This window comes from Callospermophilus lateralis, chromosome 6 (genome assembly GCF_048772815.1).
Source record: "Callospermophilus lateralis isolate mCalLat2 chromosome 6, mCalLat2.hap1, whole genome shotgun sequence".
Classification (NCBI taxonomy): domain Eukaryota; kingdom Metazoa; phylum Chordata; class Mammalia; order Rodentia; family Sciuridae; genus Callospermophilus; species Callospermophilus lateralis.
The window spans coordinates 83,264,544-83,282,956 of record NC_135310.1 but is presented as its reverse complement, the minus strand read 5'-3'; the positions used below and the strand labels follow the sequence as shown (position 1 = coordinate 83,282,956).

Genomic DNA, 18,413 nt, shown 5'->3' with positions numbered 1-18,413 from the left:
AGATATCCAGAAACTGACATAAGTAGCTTCCACTGTTTCCACTCAAACCTGTGCCAGGTATAAAAGAGGCTAAACAAAACTGTTTCATCTGGAGACATAATAGGTTTTCTAGAAAGAAGGCTCTGTTATATGTCATTCTTGTTTCTTCTTTCTTATTTCCTTTTTTATTTACAGGTTGAATATTTGAGTTTTGGGTAGCAGAAACTCTACTAAGTCTCATATTTGGATGACTCTTTAAATTTAGTTTTAAAATGAAAAACTCCCAGTTGTTTTGTTCCCTTTGTAATATAAGTGAAAAACACTGAAAATAAGGACTTCTCATGTCTAGACTGCAGTCATATCTATTTAATTGAGCTTCTTCTCCTGCTTCTCTAAGCTAGATCAAGACACTTAGCAAAAGCTTAGTAGCATAATTACAGTGCTATAATTTTTTTCCTTTTTTTTTCTAAAACAAGTTCTTCATCTGGTACATTTCAAGATGCATCAATAAATTATACAACCTGATAGCCGTTAAGAATTTTGTTATGCTTCATAAAACAAGGGAAAAAATGCATCATTTTCATGTACATTATTTTTATTTTCTTTATGCTTAAGGCAATTTCTCCAAAATCTTTGAAGATACTAAAATTACTTTGTAAAATTGGTTTTAATACATAATGATGAATTGTAGGAATTACAGATGGGTATATTAATATTATGTATATTATGTTATGTATAATAGAAAAACCAAACCTATTGATATTATTTTCTAGTAAGGCCAAAAAATATTAACTCAAAATTTATCCTTGTCTCTTTGTATGTGCAAAATTATAACCCAAAACATCCTCCCTGTCTTCTAAGAAATGACTAATTACTTTTTATACAATTTGTGTGCTTCTAAAGAGTTCACCTGTCCTGTTCTTAAGAATTCTTCCCTCTTGCTAACAGACATACTTTATTTTCTCCAATTCTAAGCTGTTTTTTGTTGTTATTAGTTAATTTTTTTAAGAGAGAGAGAGAGAATTTCAATATTTATTTTTCAGTTTTTGGCGGATACAACATCTTTGTTTGTATGTGGTGCTGAGGATCGAACCCGGGCCGCACACACGCCAGGCGAGCGCGCTAACGCTCCTGAATCATAGTATACAGGTAAATTTTGTTAATCAGGATAATAATGCCATTTGAAACAACTGAGTTATATAACTAAAAGTATATGTAGTGATAAAATATTTTAACATTTTATAGCAATAGATGAAATTTATAATCTTTCACTTTATTTTTATCACTGAAAGAAACATTAAAAATAATTGTTTTTATATTGTACTGGAATGTTTTGGTTGTTCATTTGTTTGTTTGTTTGTTTGTTTCTTGGTACTAGGGATTGAAACCAAGGACACTTAACCATTGAGCCACATCCCCAGGCCATTTTTTGCTTGTTTGTTTGTGGTTTTGTTTTTGTTTTTTGAGACAGGGGCTCACTAGGTTGTTAATGCTGGTTTTGACCCAGCAATTCTCCTACCCCTGGAATATTTGTAATTGAGAGAATTTGGTGAGTTTGAAATAGTCTAGTAGTTTCCATGGCATAAATTTTATCAATTGAGCCAACTTATTACCTTAGTTGAACCTGTCACAAGTTTTCAACTTGTTTAAGTGGTACCCACTAAATGCATGAAACAAAGTATATTTCAATACAAAATGCCACATTATAAAAATGAGGACTAAAACATGGTATGTTCAAAATTAAACATAGATGTATGCAACTGTTCTAATTAAATTATCTTATAAATGTCTAAACAGTTTTAAATATAAAGCAATAAAGAATTAATCCCAGAATCCTTTTATCTGGCATTGATATAGTCAACAGTTGATGTTCTTCATATTACCCGAGTAAGGGAATTTAATAGTTTTACATTATTTACTGAGGTTAACTCAAAGCATCTATATTGCTATATATATTGTGCTTTCCACTAAGTAAGCATATCAAGATACTAAGATGTCTGCAGAAACAAAAAGCTTGTATTATAGTGAAATGCACTCTCTTTATGGAAATAATATAATTAAATAAATGACTCAAAATATACCCCAACCTTAAGATTCCCAATCTTTCTGTGAACATGATTGACAACATTATTCATTTAATTATGCCACTCTGGTGGCCTAGAGTCCAAGTGTTCAATTATGAAATCTAATTTTACTTCAATAGAGATTAGTTTTAAGTTTTTATTGGTCATCAATAAAGCACAATAGTTAACATAGCAAGGAATTGTTTCACCTCATTTTTGTGAGAGAAATACAGTGATTTTTTTTAACTTTAGCTTATATTCTTGCATCCATCAAAAATATTTCTTATCTCTGTTAGAAACAGTCTTTTGTAGAGATGAAAATGGTTTCACCTCAGACTTCTTTAATCCTTTCTTTCCAGACATAGCATTCAAACCAACAGTCTCCTTCCCTATCAAATATTACTCATTTCCCACATCAGTTTCTTATCTCTGTAACTCCTGCCTTCCTCATTTTGCTTTCCAACTTCAATACATACTCCTGAATACCACTCTGATTAATCTCCTGACTAGCCCAAGATACACACAGGTATGTATCATTTCCTTTCTTTGAATTACAGATCACTATCCAATGTTTTTTTCAGAAATATTTTATTGATAAATCCTAGTTATTTTCAACCTAAAAGCATAGTTCTTGTTATTTGTTTAACTCAATAAATAGCCATATTTGGCCACTCACCGGTTTATTTGTCTTGTTAATAAATTCCTTATGAAATGGTGCCAAGCCCTTTTCACCAAGATGGCGCCGAAAGCTAAGAAGGAAGCTCCTGCCCCTCCCAAAGCTGAAGCCAAAGCAAAAGCTTTGAAAGCCAAGAAAGCAGTTTTGAAGGGTGTCCACAGTCATAAAAAGAAGAAGATCCGCACGTCACCTACCTTCCGGCGACCCAAGACATTGCGGCTCTGGAGGCAGCCCAAATATCCTCGGAAGAGCGCCCCCAGGAGAAACAAGCTTGACCACTATGCCATCATCAAATTCCCTCTAACCACTGAGTCAGCCATGAAGAAGATTGAAGACAACAACACACTTGTGTTTATTGTGGATGTCAAGGCAAACAAACACCAGATCAAACAAGCTGTAAAGAAGCTCTATGACATTGATGTGGCCAAGGTTAACACCCTGATCAGGCCTGATGGAGAGAAAAAAGCATATGTTCGACTGGCTCCTGATTATGATGCTTTGGATGTTGCCAACAAAATTGGGATCATCTAAACAAAGTCCAGCTGTCTAATTCTAAATATACTTTCTTTTTCCCAACAACAACAACAAAAAGAAATGGTGCCAAATATTCCTTAAGTATGGATTTCAAGACTGGGAGCTCTTTTTTTATTCCTCCACATTTTTATTGGTGCATTAGAGTTGTACATAATGATGAGATTTGTTGTTACACATTTGTCTATGCTCACAATATGACGATAAAATTTGGTCGGTATCACTCCCTGGCATCAAAACTCGCAACTCTTAAGCGAGCATTATACTACCTATGGGTCATTATTGAGAATGAAACATGATCTCATCCTGTTGTGACTGTAAATTTACTAGAAACCTACTCAAGTGGTTGAAATTGGTTTCCCAGCAAAAAACACCTTGAGAGCAGTGGAAATGTGAAAGATTTAATGAGCTATTTAAATATATGATAAAATCCCTAAATTGTAATTTGCAATCAAAACAGTTGGTGGCACTTTTGAAGCAATTTTTTTGTATCTAGGCTGCCTGCAAATCATTAGACAATTATATTAGTCTACAAAGCCTTCATAATTACATTGATTTAGATAAAATTTTGTGATGTTCAGATGATTCTATTTTAATAAGCTTCTACTTATAATCTGAAAAGAAAAACAAAATCCAAATATGAACAACTATGTCCCAAATGATGGTAATTACTACTCATACAGTTTTGTGGGAGTTTTAACCTGAAAAAAATTTTACTTCCTTATAAAGGCAAAATAGGAGTTCCTTGAAAATAGCCTTTACTTACTCAGACACAGGATCATACTGAGTAGATAGACACAACAGTGTGGGAAAGGTTAAGGAGACTATTAACAGTGTCTTAAACTTCCCCAACCCTCTTAGATTCTCTTTTCCATTAGGTCTTTAGGTGGTTTAAACTTCTTAACAGAGAAAATCATCATTTGGGTTAAACTATTATAAACTCAACGTAAACCCTTAAAGGGAAAATGTCCTTGTGAAGTAGAATGCATGAAGGTTTATTCACTATTAGCACTAAGACAAAAAGGGACTGAAGTTTAGTTAGAATATAATCAGTAATTATATACATGGAATTTTGTGTAAGGTTGTATAGTGAATTTTCAAACACTTTATCCCAGGATTTTACCTACCCACTCCCAGTTGGACATTAAAAGTTGAAGTAGTATAAGGGACTCTATAATATTCTCTTGGACTGTGCAGTGACAAGGACAAACAAAGCTAGACACTAAATTAGTAAAGATAGATTTTAATCAGTAATATACTATTGCAATAGGGAACCTGGTGTGAACTGAGTTCAACTTGTATCTGTACAGAGCTGACTGGGAATTTTAAAAGGAAAATGAAGGAATAAGAAGAAGACACAGCAGAGGTTTAAGCAGAATCAGGAAAAATGAAAAATTACAAAAAGTTGGTCAGTGTCAATGTCAGTTATGCCTGCCACATCTACTAGCTGGAAACAGTCTAAGTTGGTATCCTGTCTTCACCATGCACAGTCTTTGAGAGACTGAGGTCTTATCTTTTATGATTATTACATTTCTAAGAACAATTTTTAGGTCTTTGAAAAGACTTCTGAATTGTAAGAGATGCATACACATTGCAAGGAAATAAGAAAATATTCACAATTATAAGCCTCTTTTTTTAAATGCCCAAAGAAAATGAGGCCAGGATCCATCTCAAGTGTTGGTTAGAGCACACAGTTGTTGTTTTAACAACTCTGAGATTTCCTAGACAGAAACATAAAAGAGGGCTAGGTTTTTCCAAGGATGTGGATTTAGACTTCATGTAGCCATGTTAAAATTTGGTCCAGTCTCTTAGTGCAGGGTTTTGAATGGAGTGTCTGTACCATGAATTTTTGAGTTCTCAGAAGCCCGTTAACGAAAAGCTCAGCAGAAGACTGGTTTGTACATGCTCTGTTTCTCAGAGTTGTGATGCCAATACATTTAGGAAAGCAAACGCTTCTATTCTTTGGAGTCCAGCAAAGCTTCAACAAGGAGAGTCTGAATGGATTCCTCAAGAGCAGTGATTCTCAACCAGGATGACTTTTACCCCTCAAGGAACAATTAGCAATACCTAAAGATATTTTTGTTTGTCACATCTGAAGAAGGAAGGTATTGTCACTAATGTCCAGTGGGTAAAGTTTGGTGATGCTGCTAAACATCCCACGATTGGGCTCCTCATCCTCTACCATCCTCCCAGCGATTTCTCAGTAACAGAGGTAAAGGACAGGCAATTAGTATAGGTAATGAATAATAGGGGTTGAGAGGGTGACAACTGGTTGTCAAAGGAAGAACAAAGTGTTGCTAACAACCTCTGGAACTCACATCCCTAGTCACCTATTCCTAGTTAAGAGGGTTTACTACAGAGATTTTGTGATGGAACCAAAGGTCCAGAAGTTAGGAAGCCTCCTCTTTCCAGGAAAGACAATGATTAATGAAATAAAGAAGCTCAGGTGGCTATAAGAAAGCAAATTGCAACCCCTTTCCATGGATCTTTGGCTCTTCTCTTCAGAGAAGTCTATCTTTATCACTTTCTTGAATAAAACTTGCTTACCACACTTGTCTCTGCCATTATTTCAGTGTTTATTCTTTGACTCTAGGGAATATGGACCTAATTTCCACCAGACCAATATTAGCCTGTCTTCCACAAGAATACTGTTAGATAAAATCCCTAGCCAGAATCCCTGACCCTTGGGGTTTCTTTTTAATAATTTTCTATCCTCTGGCCTACATATTGTTCCTGCTGTCAATTCCCACTTGTTCCTCTGCCTAAGAGGAAGGTCCTGAATAAAATCTTCCATACTATGATTTAACAAATGTCATTGAATATTTTTTTTCCTTAAAAGAAGAAAAAAATTTAAATAAGAAAACAGCTACAATTTTGTGAATATTGGATATAAATTGAAAAGAATATTTAACTAAATATGAATTATATAACATGACATTATTATCACAAAAGACCTGAACTAGAATTTAGAAAACAAGTATGTATTTTTAAAATGTCTTCTGAAGCCAATCTTCTACTTGGTTGGTATTGTGGTTGTCCAGGTAACAAAAATTAACAAAAATAAGTCCCTGAGAATGTTACAGTTTAACTGGGAGAGAGAGGTATAAAAAAATGACTATAATAAAATATGATGAGTACTATAATATTAATGTAGTAAAGTAATATGAAACAGGGAAGGAAGAAAGGAGATCTGGGAATACCTCTCAGAGAAGGTCTTTTAGGTAGATCTTAATTCAGAAAAGCTTTTACAAATAGAGTAGAGAGAATAACCACAGCAAAAAAGCATAAACAAAGCATGATATACAGGTGATGGGTGCATTCCTGTCTTTATACAAGATTCTTATGTGTTTGGGAATGGGATGTATTCACCTGAGAGCGGCCTAACCCAAAAGGATTATGAGAGAGAAGTGGTGAAGATAGAGTGGGCTCTTTGCATTTTTAGAAGTTTGGATTTTAAGTGAGGAAGAGAGTAGAAATCAGAGAAACAAATGGTAAAGCCTGAATTAGCTCAGTGAAAAGAAAAAGAGAAGGAAGAAGAAAATCAAGTGTGATTCTCAAGACATAGTGATAGAATTTGTAAGATCATTAGCTTATAGATAAAGAAATGGGAAAAGCCAAAGGTGTCCCTGGGCATTTCTTTTGGAGTGCCTGGTGGATCAGCCGTAACTTAGTTAAATGATTCTGAACTTCAAGGCAAAAAAAGAGATTGAAGAAATACTATTTTTAAAAAATTGTGTACATGTCCACCAGGAGGTTCTATTTGCAAATATCTAGTAAGGTTTCAATATGAGGCTTGAATTTTAATAGAACACTAGTGCTAAAAATATTTATTATAAGTCTGTGCACTCGTGAGTTGAGAGTTTCTCAGTTCGTAAGTATGATTGCTGTTTTGAAGTCTAGCTGCATTGCCTAAGTGAAATTGCATCTAATGGGGAGATAAGACTAGCACATAGTTTTATAGTGAATCACGCATATGAAATAATTAAGTGCTAAAATTTACACAGTTCCTAGAATGTATTCTGAAAAACTTCAGAAGGAAAGAGAAATAATGAGTAGTACAAAAAGGTCTTAGAGATTTGTGAAAGTAGATTGGACTTGGGAGCCTATGTAAAACTTAAATAGAGAGACAGCAGGGCTTTTTCAATCCAGATGGAAAAGAACACATCATAGTGAGGTTGAACACGATGTGCTCTCTGCACACACACGTTTCTATTTATATTTTATATAACAAAGGATAAGAATCATAATGGGGCTTTAATTTTTAAATAAATGGCATAATTAGGATCTAAATAATATCTGTAGTTCAGTAAAATGCAGAAGAATATAATTGTTTGGGTCCAAATGTTAACTAGTGATGACCTACTTTTCATTTATTCCTTTACCACATGTGTATTGAATAATACATATTTGAGCACCAAGCCCTGTTCTATGTATTTAAGATAAACAGACAGGCAACCCAGACAAGGCCCAGAACTCTTAATAGTTCATAATCTAGTTGGGAGAAACAGGCAATAAGCCAGATAGTTAGAGATGCCATGAGAGATACAGACTATTTCAGACCCATACAACAGGAATAGGAATAAGACAAGAGAGATAGACGATTACCTGTCAGAGAAAAAGCACAAAATCCAAACTTTTATAAATGGAGAAAAGTTTGCAACATTGACAGAGAAGGGGAATGAGAAACAGATTGGGTTCAAATGGAAAATAAGTTCACTTGGGAACATACTGAATGTGATGAGATAGAACCGCAATGAAATCAGTGAGAAAGATATTTAAAAGAGAGAGAGAGAGGGAAAAAAGAGAGAAAGAAAGAAGTGGAAAAACATTTACCATAAGAAAAATATAAAACTTACCTTCAATGAGTAAATTCTCTGATATAAAATATGCAAACTGTAGTATTAAATAGGTTCTAATTTCTAATTTGCACTGTATCACAACTAGAAATTTTTAAAACTTTCAAACTATGCTTTACAATGAAGCACATTTTATCTTTCTTTGACTTGCTTTCTAACCAAATGAATCAATAATATGTAACAATACTTAAGAAACCATTTTAATAGCAAAAGGGTTTACTACAGATATTTTATGATGGAACCAAAGTCACAGAAGCTAGGAAGCCTCCTGTTTCCAGGTCTTCAAAGCAGTTTTCTCCCAGGTATCTGACTCCTGATTGTAAGAAAAGAGAGTTTGAAAGTCAAGGACAGTACTTTCCAGGAAACCACGTGCAATATACTTGACCTTGAAAGGCTGGTGTTTAACTTCCAGTGCCTTTTTCTAATCACCAACAAAGAAATATTGGAATCCACGAGGAGTCTTCTAAATAACACTGAATTCTCATGGTGAGGCTGACTGTTAAAACTTCCATTGTCCTGTCTTGGGTAATTAGAAAGGATGGGCTATAATTTAGAGTCGCCTTTCACATGTCAGCAAATAAACTAGTGGCAAAACCACATCTCTTCTCTTCTATCAACAATGGACTAAGTGTCATCTAGTTTTCACTTATGCTGTTGCTAACCCTGCCTCAGATTCCTGTGTGATGAGCATCTTGATATTTAGCTACATTTCTAGGGAATTTGTCTTCCAGTTATTTCTCAGATGGGATTGGATTAACCTCTAATATAACCAGACATCAATCTATAAAGTTTTGCAAAATTATGTATATTTTTAAATTGAGAGTGATAGGTAGCACAGCGAAAGCATAATGACCTCCTCTTAGGACCACATTCAGTGGAATCCTGGGCTGACCAATTTTCAGAGGAAGAACAGTACCACAACCATATATTCCTGCTTGAAGTCAATGTCACTTCAAACCTGCATGATGCTTATGTAGCAGCTAACCAGGGAAGCTAAACATTCCTCGCAATTGGTAAATAGAACCAGAAAAATAGCTCTTTTACTAACCATGCAAACATCTGCCAGAATTTTATCCTGAAAGGTTGCCTCACTGAAAACAAGGCAACTACTGTCATCAGCTTATAGCTGATTAATATAAGAAGACAAAGTAAAGTTAGCCACAAAATTTGCAACAGAGTAGTGATTTGGGTACATCCTCTAGATACCATCAGTCATGCTTCCTATTCTTTAGAATCCAAAGTATAAGCAAGATAAAATATGCTTTTTAAATTATCAAAAGATGTGCATGGCTTAAAACATGCTAAAGTACATAACTAAAAATATCAGTTCCTTTCCTCTTAAAAATATCTTTAACTAGACAAAAATTATTCTTCCCAAATATTCATCTTTGACATTATCAGAAAAATATAATCATATTTACACAATCTAAATTCATATTTTCAAAAACATCAGAAATAGTTATTATGTGTCATTAGGTGCCAGGTTCTGTATTAGATTGATATTGCAAAAATATTTACTTTTCTAGACTAAGTCAAGAATGATAATAGATTTTAAATCTTATGCCAACTCAAATTGATTGGTAGTGGCTTATAGAGCACTGTATTTAAAAAGAATTCCATAGTTGCTTTTGTATTCAGTTCAGCAACAGTGCCATGGACCATTAGTGATGACTAATATGGGTATGGGAGAGACAATAATAATTCTAATGCCATGAATTTTCCACCCCAAATTAAGGCAGCTGACTGACAAATTTAGCAATTAGAGTAGTGTTATGGTAACATGAATGAGCCCTCAAAACCAAAGGATTATCAAACTTCTAAAAGGTTACTGTGTGCCATGAAGTCATCTCTGTACTTGACATGAAATTATATGTCATATGAAGTTCCTTGGCAATAAGTTAATAGGACAGCATTACATTGATGGAAAGATTGTGAGATTTTTCTGTAGCTTCCTGTCTCTGTAACAAAACACCTGAGAAAAAGGTTATTTTGGCTCCCAGTTTTCAATGTTCCAGACCCAAGGTTAAACAGACTCATTGCTTTGAGCCCCTGGTGGCATGCCAGGTGGTGATTGTAGGGAGTGCATAGTTGAACAAAATACTTATCCTGTGATCAGGAAGCAAAAAAAAGAAAGAGGAAGAGACCAGGGTCCCACAATCCCTTCAAGGACATACCCCCAATAACCTAATGACTTCCCATAAGGCCCCACCTCCTAAAGGTTCTTCCATCTCCCAGTAGCACCATCTTGGGGACCAAACTTTTAACACATGGGCCTTTGGGAGATATAATCTAAACTATAGCGTTCCAGGACTGACTCTCAAAAGTTCATGTCCATCTCTCAATGTCATGGGAGAAAAGGGTTTGAGGAGCTCTTGGGAGGAGGGAGGGAATTCAACTCAGGACCAGCAGTGTTCTTGGCATAAGAGACTAAAAAGAATCTCAGTACGAGTCAGACAAAGACTTATTTAGGAAGCAGATACACATTCAAGGGAGAATTCAGGCTGCTTTGAGAGGAAGAAGCCCTATCTTGGGCTGGGGCTCCCATGTTTATAGAAGGGCTTTAGTTAGGTGCCAGACTGGAGGCAAACAACATGGAGCTGTGCAATTTCATGCCATTTTCCCCTGCATTTGTGTATTTCCTTCATTTTGCAAGGGCATGGGTCAAGGGTCTATTGCTTAAGATTTAATACTGTGCTATCTGCATCTCAATGACTAGTGGGCATCTGCTTTAAGGCTCAGTATCTCTCTCTCTTTGTCCTAAGACCCTATCAACAATTCAAAAGACATTCAATCTATTCCCAAGGGTCACCAAAGTCTTAACTATTTCAACACTGCTCAGAAGTTTGAGTTCGAAATCTCCAAGACTTAAGGCAAACTCTTCCATGAGCTCTTGTAAAAACCAGAAAGAAAATTATACACTTCTATGACACTAAGATGGTTCACATCCCTAATACAGAAAAAAAAAGAATTAGGAAAACCATAAGAAGGGATAAGTCCAGAGCAAGACCCAACCCCAGAAGAGCAAACATTAAATCCTACAGCTCCGTGTCCAGCAACTGGAGAACACTATGGCAGGAAGTTGGCTTTCAAGATTTAGGCTGTTCTACCCTTTGCCTTGCTTGTAAAAGCCAACATGGTACTCTGATGGGCTGGCTTTGCAGGCTGCCTGTAGCTTTCCCTAATGAGCTGTGCATGTTGCTTGTACTTCTACTTCCCAGGGTATCCCTTGCAGCTTCATTTCTACAGTTTTATATGCATAGTCCTGTTGGAGATGCTTGAAGGCACTTCCACCCTGCAGCACACTGCCTGGCCTCCCAAGCTTTCCTTTGAAATCTCAGTGGGGACCACCAGCACCTCATAAATCTGCACACCTACAAAACCAGCATCACATGAACAATGCCAAGGTCTGCTGCTAGAGCAAACTGTACTTGAGCTCACTTGAATTGGGGTTGCAGCAGCCCCAAAATATTAATCCTGATGAATGTAAGACAGTCTGGGTGCACAGGGCAGAGCTCCCTGTGGCTCTTTTCTGAAAGGATTCTGCCCTGGAACATCTTTGAAAAAAAATATTTTCCTTTCTACATCTCTGAGTCTTTGATAGGTGAAGAAGCTTTGCATATTTTTGAGATGCCCTGAGGTCTTCCTCCCATTGTCCTGATGAAAAGTGCTTGTTTCTTTCAATCCACACTAATCTCTTTAGTTAGTGGCTTGTTTGAACCCTTGCCTCCCAAGCAGGTGGTTTTACTGTATCCCTAGGCAGCTGAGAATTTTCCAAATCTTTCCACTCTGCTTTCTTGTGTTCCAGAATTTTACTGCAAATCTAACTAAAAGCATCAAATAATGTTCATGCCACAACCTGAAGACTTTATTGTTATGAAATTTTTTCTGCGAGATAAATCAACTGTCATTCTTGAATTCAGTCTTTCATAAACTCTCAGGGAATGTACACAATGAAACCAGGGTTTTTTGTTTTGTTTTGTTTTGTTTTTTTTGCCAAAGTAGAACAAAATCAGCTTTTAATTTAATTTCTAATAGAGTACTTGTTTGCATGTGAAATCTCACCAGACCAGTCTTTTCTGTCCACGTTTCTATCAGTGTAATATTCTACCATGCCCTCACCAGAATTACCTGTTAAACTCCACTTACATCACATAAGGATTTCCACTAGCCTACCTCTCCAAACTCTTTCAAACTCCTGCAATGAACCGATTACTAAGGTTTCTCCACATGGTCTCAGGAATGCTATTGTCAATGACTCCACTTCTTGACACCAATTTTCTCTGTTAGTATTCCATTAATATAATGAAATGCCTGCAATAATTAATTTAGAAAATATTTGTTTTGGCTCACAGTTTTGCAGGTTACAGTCTAAGTGGACCTAAAGAACCTCTGGTGGGCTTTCCAGATGGCAATGATAGGGAGCCTATGGTAGAGCCAACTGTGTAACTCATGATTAAGAAGCTAAAGCAGAAGAGGAAGATATCAAAGTTCTACAGTATCCTTCAAGGGCTCACCCCCAGTGACCTAATAATCTGCCATGAGACTACACCACCTAAGGGTCACATCACCAACCACTAACACTACCATGGGACCATACCTTTTCCACATGGGACTTTTGAGAGACACTTAACCAAACCATAGCAGTATTTTTGTTAATTTTATTAAGTATGTACTATGAGTGACTTAATTCTGATGCTGGAGAAACACACAAATACAAATAGTAATTTTATGTTTTATAAAACTGCATATTTCATTGATTTGTGAATATTTCCATGATTCTAAGGTAATGAAATTAGATCACATAAATCAAAAATTCTGGGGAAAAATCAACATAAATTAACCAGTAATCTGAATATAAAGTCTACTTTCATCCAACTCTCTACATTGCCTTTCAAATGGGAAGTCAGTGTCATATCTAAAGATTCTGAGCAAAAGAATAGAAGGAGACAGCATGCTACATCAAGGGAGGAGTTATAGTTTGGAGAGCAGCTGCTACTGATTTCCTTAAGCCTTCAATAATACATAAACTAAACCATCTCATGTCATGAAGAATATGTCCAAGTTGCCTTGGCTACATATCAAACCAGCGAGTGTGTGAATAAGAGCATCAGAAACAATTCAGGCAAGGGAGCTAAAATTATATGGTTGTTACTGAATTTGGAAGGATAAGTGATTCCAATCATTCATTTTAATCTGAACTAATTTTAAACACTGTCCTTACTTTTTTATAAAATCATGCAAACTACTCAAACTACTACATCACTTCAACAAGATCAACTTGGCCCTAATTTTTCATGGACTGTGTTCCAAATTTCTTCCACATTACACTTTAAGTTATCTGTCACTGAAATCATATTTAGACTGTTTTCAAGAAATTTTAAAAATTCCTATTAAGTATTATGAAATTTGTTTATAATAATTACATCTATTTGTTAATACAATTGCCAAATAAGTTGATTCTTCTAGAATTATCAGAACTATTTATATTTTTCATTATTAATAAGAGAAGCATTGAAATTTACATAAACTTTTTATATTCAAGGCTTAGGGAGAAATAGGAAATAATTAAGTCAAAATAGATAAGAAGCTAATTATTAAATCATACACATATCCATAAAATGATAAAAACTACAATATGTAACATATGTTCTTAAATAATTGTTATCAGAACTAATCATTTTTAAAAATTACCCTTTTTAATCTTATAGATACAGAATAAATGAAGCAAAACTGAAACCCACTTTATCTTGATTATTAGTTTGACATTATGCTAACCAAAACTGAGTTATTTGAGAATAATATTAATTTTCTTATCCATAACTTTACAGTTTCAACAGACTATCAAGTGGTTCTGTATGGAAATAATAGGCTCTCAGAAAAACTAAATTAAGAAAACAACATGAAAGAATTAATAAGAAAAAAATTCTTGTTACAAGTACTTTAAGTCATTGAAGTTATTATCTGTTATCTAAAAAATAATAATAAAGCTACATTTTCTTTCCTGAGTCAACTGAGGATTGTTATATGAAATACAAAAAAAAAGAATGACAGAAAAAGTTAGAAATTTTCATAATAGTACACAAAATATAAATCCCACTGAGTACAATGTATATAATAATGATGATGAATTACATAATCTTGAGCCCTATTCTTAACAGAAATATTCTGATTCATTAACTGTACAAACTCATTTATTAAGTTATTGAATACTTATCCTAGTTTATCTTGTAGACCTTAGATTTTGTAATCTATAATACTTTTTTATATTTATATTATAAATTTGTTTTTATATAGTCTTTATTTATCTACTTATTTTAATTAGGTATATATGACAGCAGAATGCATTTGGATTCATTGTATACAATTGCAGCACAACTGTTTCATTTCTCTGATTGTACAGGATGTAGCATCACACCATATGTGCAGTCATACATGTACCTAGGGTAATAACTTCCATCTAATTCCACCATCTTTCCTATCCCCATACTCCCACACCTCTGCTCTCTTCCCTTTTCCCAATCAAAGTTCCCCTATTTCCCCCACCCCCACCACCCCATTATGATCAGCATCCACTTATAAGAGAGAACATTCAACCTTTGTTTTTTCGGAATTGGCTTACTTAGCATGATATTCTCCAACTCCATCCATTTACCTGCAGATGCCATCTAGGTTGCTTTCACAGTTTAGCTATTTGAATTGAGCTGCTATAAACATTGATGTGGCTGTGTTGGTATAGTATGATGACTTTAAGTCTTTGGGGTATAAACTGAGTAGTGGAATAGCTGGGTCAAATGGTGGTTCCATTCCAAGTTTTCTAAGGAATCTCCATACTGCTTTCCAGATTGGTTGCATCATTTGCAGTCCCACCATCAATGTATGAGTGTGCCTTTTCCCCCACATCCTCACCAACATTTATTGTTGTCTGTATTATTGATAACTGCCATTCTGGCTGGTGCAAGATGAAATCTTTAGTTTTGATTTGCATTTCTCTAATTACTAGAGATGTTGAACATTTTTCATATATTTGTTGATCGAATGTATATCTTCTTCTGAGAAGTGTCTGTTCAGCTCCTTAGCTCATTTATTGATTGGGTTGTTTACATTTCTTGGTGTTAAGTTTTTTGAGTTCTTTATACATCTTGGAGATTATTGCTGTATTTGATGTGCATGTGGCAAAAATTTGCTCCCCAAATGTAGGCTCTCTCTTCACCTAATTGATTGTTTCTTTTTCTGAGAAGAAGCCTTTAGTTTGAATCCATCCCATTTATTAATTTTTGATCTTATTTCCTGTGCTTTAGGAGTCTTACTAAGGAAGTCGGAGCCTAATCCGATGTGATGAAGATTGGGGCCTACTTTTTCTTCTATTAGGCTCAGGGTCTCTGGTCTAATTGCTAGGTCTTTGACCCACTTTGAATTGAGTTTTGTGCATGATGAGAGATAGGGGTTTAGTTTCATTTTGCTGCATATGGATTTTCAGTTCTCCCAGCACAATTTGTAGAAGAGGCTATATTTTCTTCAATGTATGTTATTGGCTCCTTTGTCTACTATGAGATAACTGTATTTTTGTGAGTTTTTCTCTATGTCTTCTATTCTGTACAATTGCTCTACATATCTATTTTGGTGCCAATACCATGCCATTTTTCTTACTAAGCTTTGTAGGATAGATTAAGTCTGGTATTGTGATGCCTCTTGCTTCACTCTTCTTGCTAAGGATTGCTTTGGCTATTCTGGGTCTCTTATTTTCCCAAATAAATTCCATAACTGCTTTTTCTATTTCTACAAGGAATGACATTGGGATTTTCATTGGAATCACATTAAATCTGTATAGCACTTTGGGTAGTATGGCCATTTTGACAATATTAATTTTGCCTGTCCTAGAGCACGGGAGATCTTTCCATCTTCTAAGGTCTTCTTTCACTTTTTTTCTTTAGTGTTCTGTAGTTTTCACTGTAGAGGTCTTTCATCTCTTTTGTTAAGTTGATTCCCAAGTATTTTATTTATTTATTTTTGAGCTATTGTGAATGAGGTAGTTTTCTTAATTTCTCTTTCAGAGTATTCATCACTGATGTATAAATTGCATTTAATTTATGTGTATTGATTTTATATCCTGAAACTTTGCTGAATTCATTGACTAATTCCAGAAGTTTTCTGGTGGAGTTTTTTGGATCCTCTAAGTATAGAATCATGTCATCAGGAAATAATGATAGTTTAAGTTCTTATTTTCCTATTAGTATCCCTTTAATTTCTTTCCTGTGTCTAATTGCTTTGGCTAGACTTTCAAGGACTATGTTGAATAGAAGTGGTTAAAGATGGTATCCCAGTCTTGTTTCAGTTTTTAAAGGGAGTGCTTCCAATTTTTCTCCATTTAGAATGATGTTGTTGGCCGTGGGTTTAGCATAGATATCTTTTATAATGTTGAGGTATGTTCCTACTATCCCTAGTTTTTCTAGTGTTTTGAACCTAAAAGGGTGCTCTATTTTGTCAAATGCTTTCTCTGCATCAATTGATATAATCATATGATTCTTATATTTAAGGCTATTGATGTGATGAACCATATTTATTGATTTCCCTGTTGAACCAACCTTGGATTTCTGGAACAAACCCCACTTGATCATGGTGCACTACATATGCAATTTGCCACAAATTGCATACATGTTCATCAGGGATATTGGTCTAAAATTTCCTTTCGTTGATGTGTCTCTGCCTGATTTTGTTATCAAGGTGATACTAGCTTCATAGAATGAGTTTGGGTTTCCTCCTTTTCTGTTTCATGGAATATTTTGATGAGTATTGGTATTAGTTCTTTGTAGGTCTTCTGGAACTCAGCTGTGAAACCGTCTGGTCCCGGGCTTTTCTTGGTTGATAGGATTTTGATGATGTCTTCTACTTCCATGTTTGAAATTAATCTGTTTAAATTGTGTATGTCCTTTTGACTCAATTTGGGTCAATCATATGCCTCTAGAAATTATATAGTCTTTATATAACATACTTATATACTAAAAATCAGCACATTTATAATCATGTTAATTGAAACATGCAAATTCTATTTGAAATAGCATTTTTAAATAAAGGATACTCTAAATTCTTTTTGCTAAGGATTTTTTTTATCATCTCAAGTCTAGTCATTTCACTATATGCCAATAATGTTCAGAGAATATATGTATGCATAATAGAATTTAAGATTAATATTCCTTGCTAGGAAGTTTAAAACTATTCTGCTATAAGCAAGAAAAAATGTTTTGTTTTTGTTTTTTTTTTAAGTAGAGGAAATTTTTTTTTTAACTGGGAAGAAAAATGGCTAACATGCCGCTCAGGAACTGCATATAATGTATAAAATGGAAGTATATTAGGGAAGAAATCTATCAGTCTAGCAGTTGAGAGAGATCTATCATTCTAAATATCTAAAGTGATATTTAGGGTCTGATGTAGCTCAGCCACAGAGTGCTTACACTACCATGTGTGACTTGAGTTCAATTCCCAACATCTCCAAAATATAAAAATTAAAATAAAAGAGAATGATGAAATTATGTTTACTGATTAAGTAAACATAATACATATTAGTTATTTAATCATAGCTTAATTCCCTCATAACAAAAAAAAATTGGTCAACCATGATTAGTAGAATGTTGGAACTGATGACTACAATAATTCTTCACATTCCCACACACCAGACTTCTTTGAAATACAGCTTAGTTGATCCTTTAATTAAGAGACAGAATTTATTTTTCCCCATCCTGAAATCTGTACCTGCCTGTTACTCTGTTTTGAGCAATAGAAGATTGTAGGAGATTTTTCTGGGGAAGCTCCAAGCCTCAGCCTCAAGAAGCATTGTAGCCTCTGCTCTCAGCTTTTAGAATGCTGCTCCTACACGTGAAGAAGCCCAGGCTAGCCTTCTCCAGAGACAACAAGGAGTGGCTGTGCTGGCAGACAACACCAAAAGCCAAGAATATAATGAGGGCTGTCACAGACCATCAGCCTTGTTTTGTTGACTGGATAACTGTCTGCCTGAGGGGCTCCAAATGAGACCAAAAGAACCATCTAATGGGGTCCTGTTTGAAGAAATGATCCAAAGCACTCTAAGTAAAATGCTTATCGTTTTAAATCACTAATTTTTCAGGGTAGTTTATTATTCCAAGAGAAAAAAATTAACAAAATTTGACATTCAGAGTATGGTGCTGCTACAGCAAAAAATCTAAAATATGTGGCATTTATCAAGAAGACTGGTAAGGGATGGAGGTGCAGTGAAGAGGCTGTCAGAAATAGAGCAAAACAGAGCAAATAATGTTATCTCGTGCCAAAAATTTTGGT

The 18,413-nt window shown here is 34.9% G+C and overlaps 1 pseudogene; it reads left to right on the top strand.

The window, feature by feature from the left end:
• The first annotated feature begins 2,778 nt into the window (after positions 1-2,778).
• LOC143402487 (large ribosomal subunit protein uL23 pseudogene) lies at positions 2,779-3,284 on the top strand (annotated as a pseudogene).
• The last annotated feature ends 15,129 nt before the right edge of the window (positions 3,285-18,413 follow it).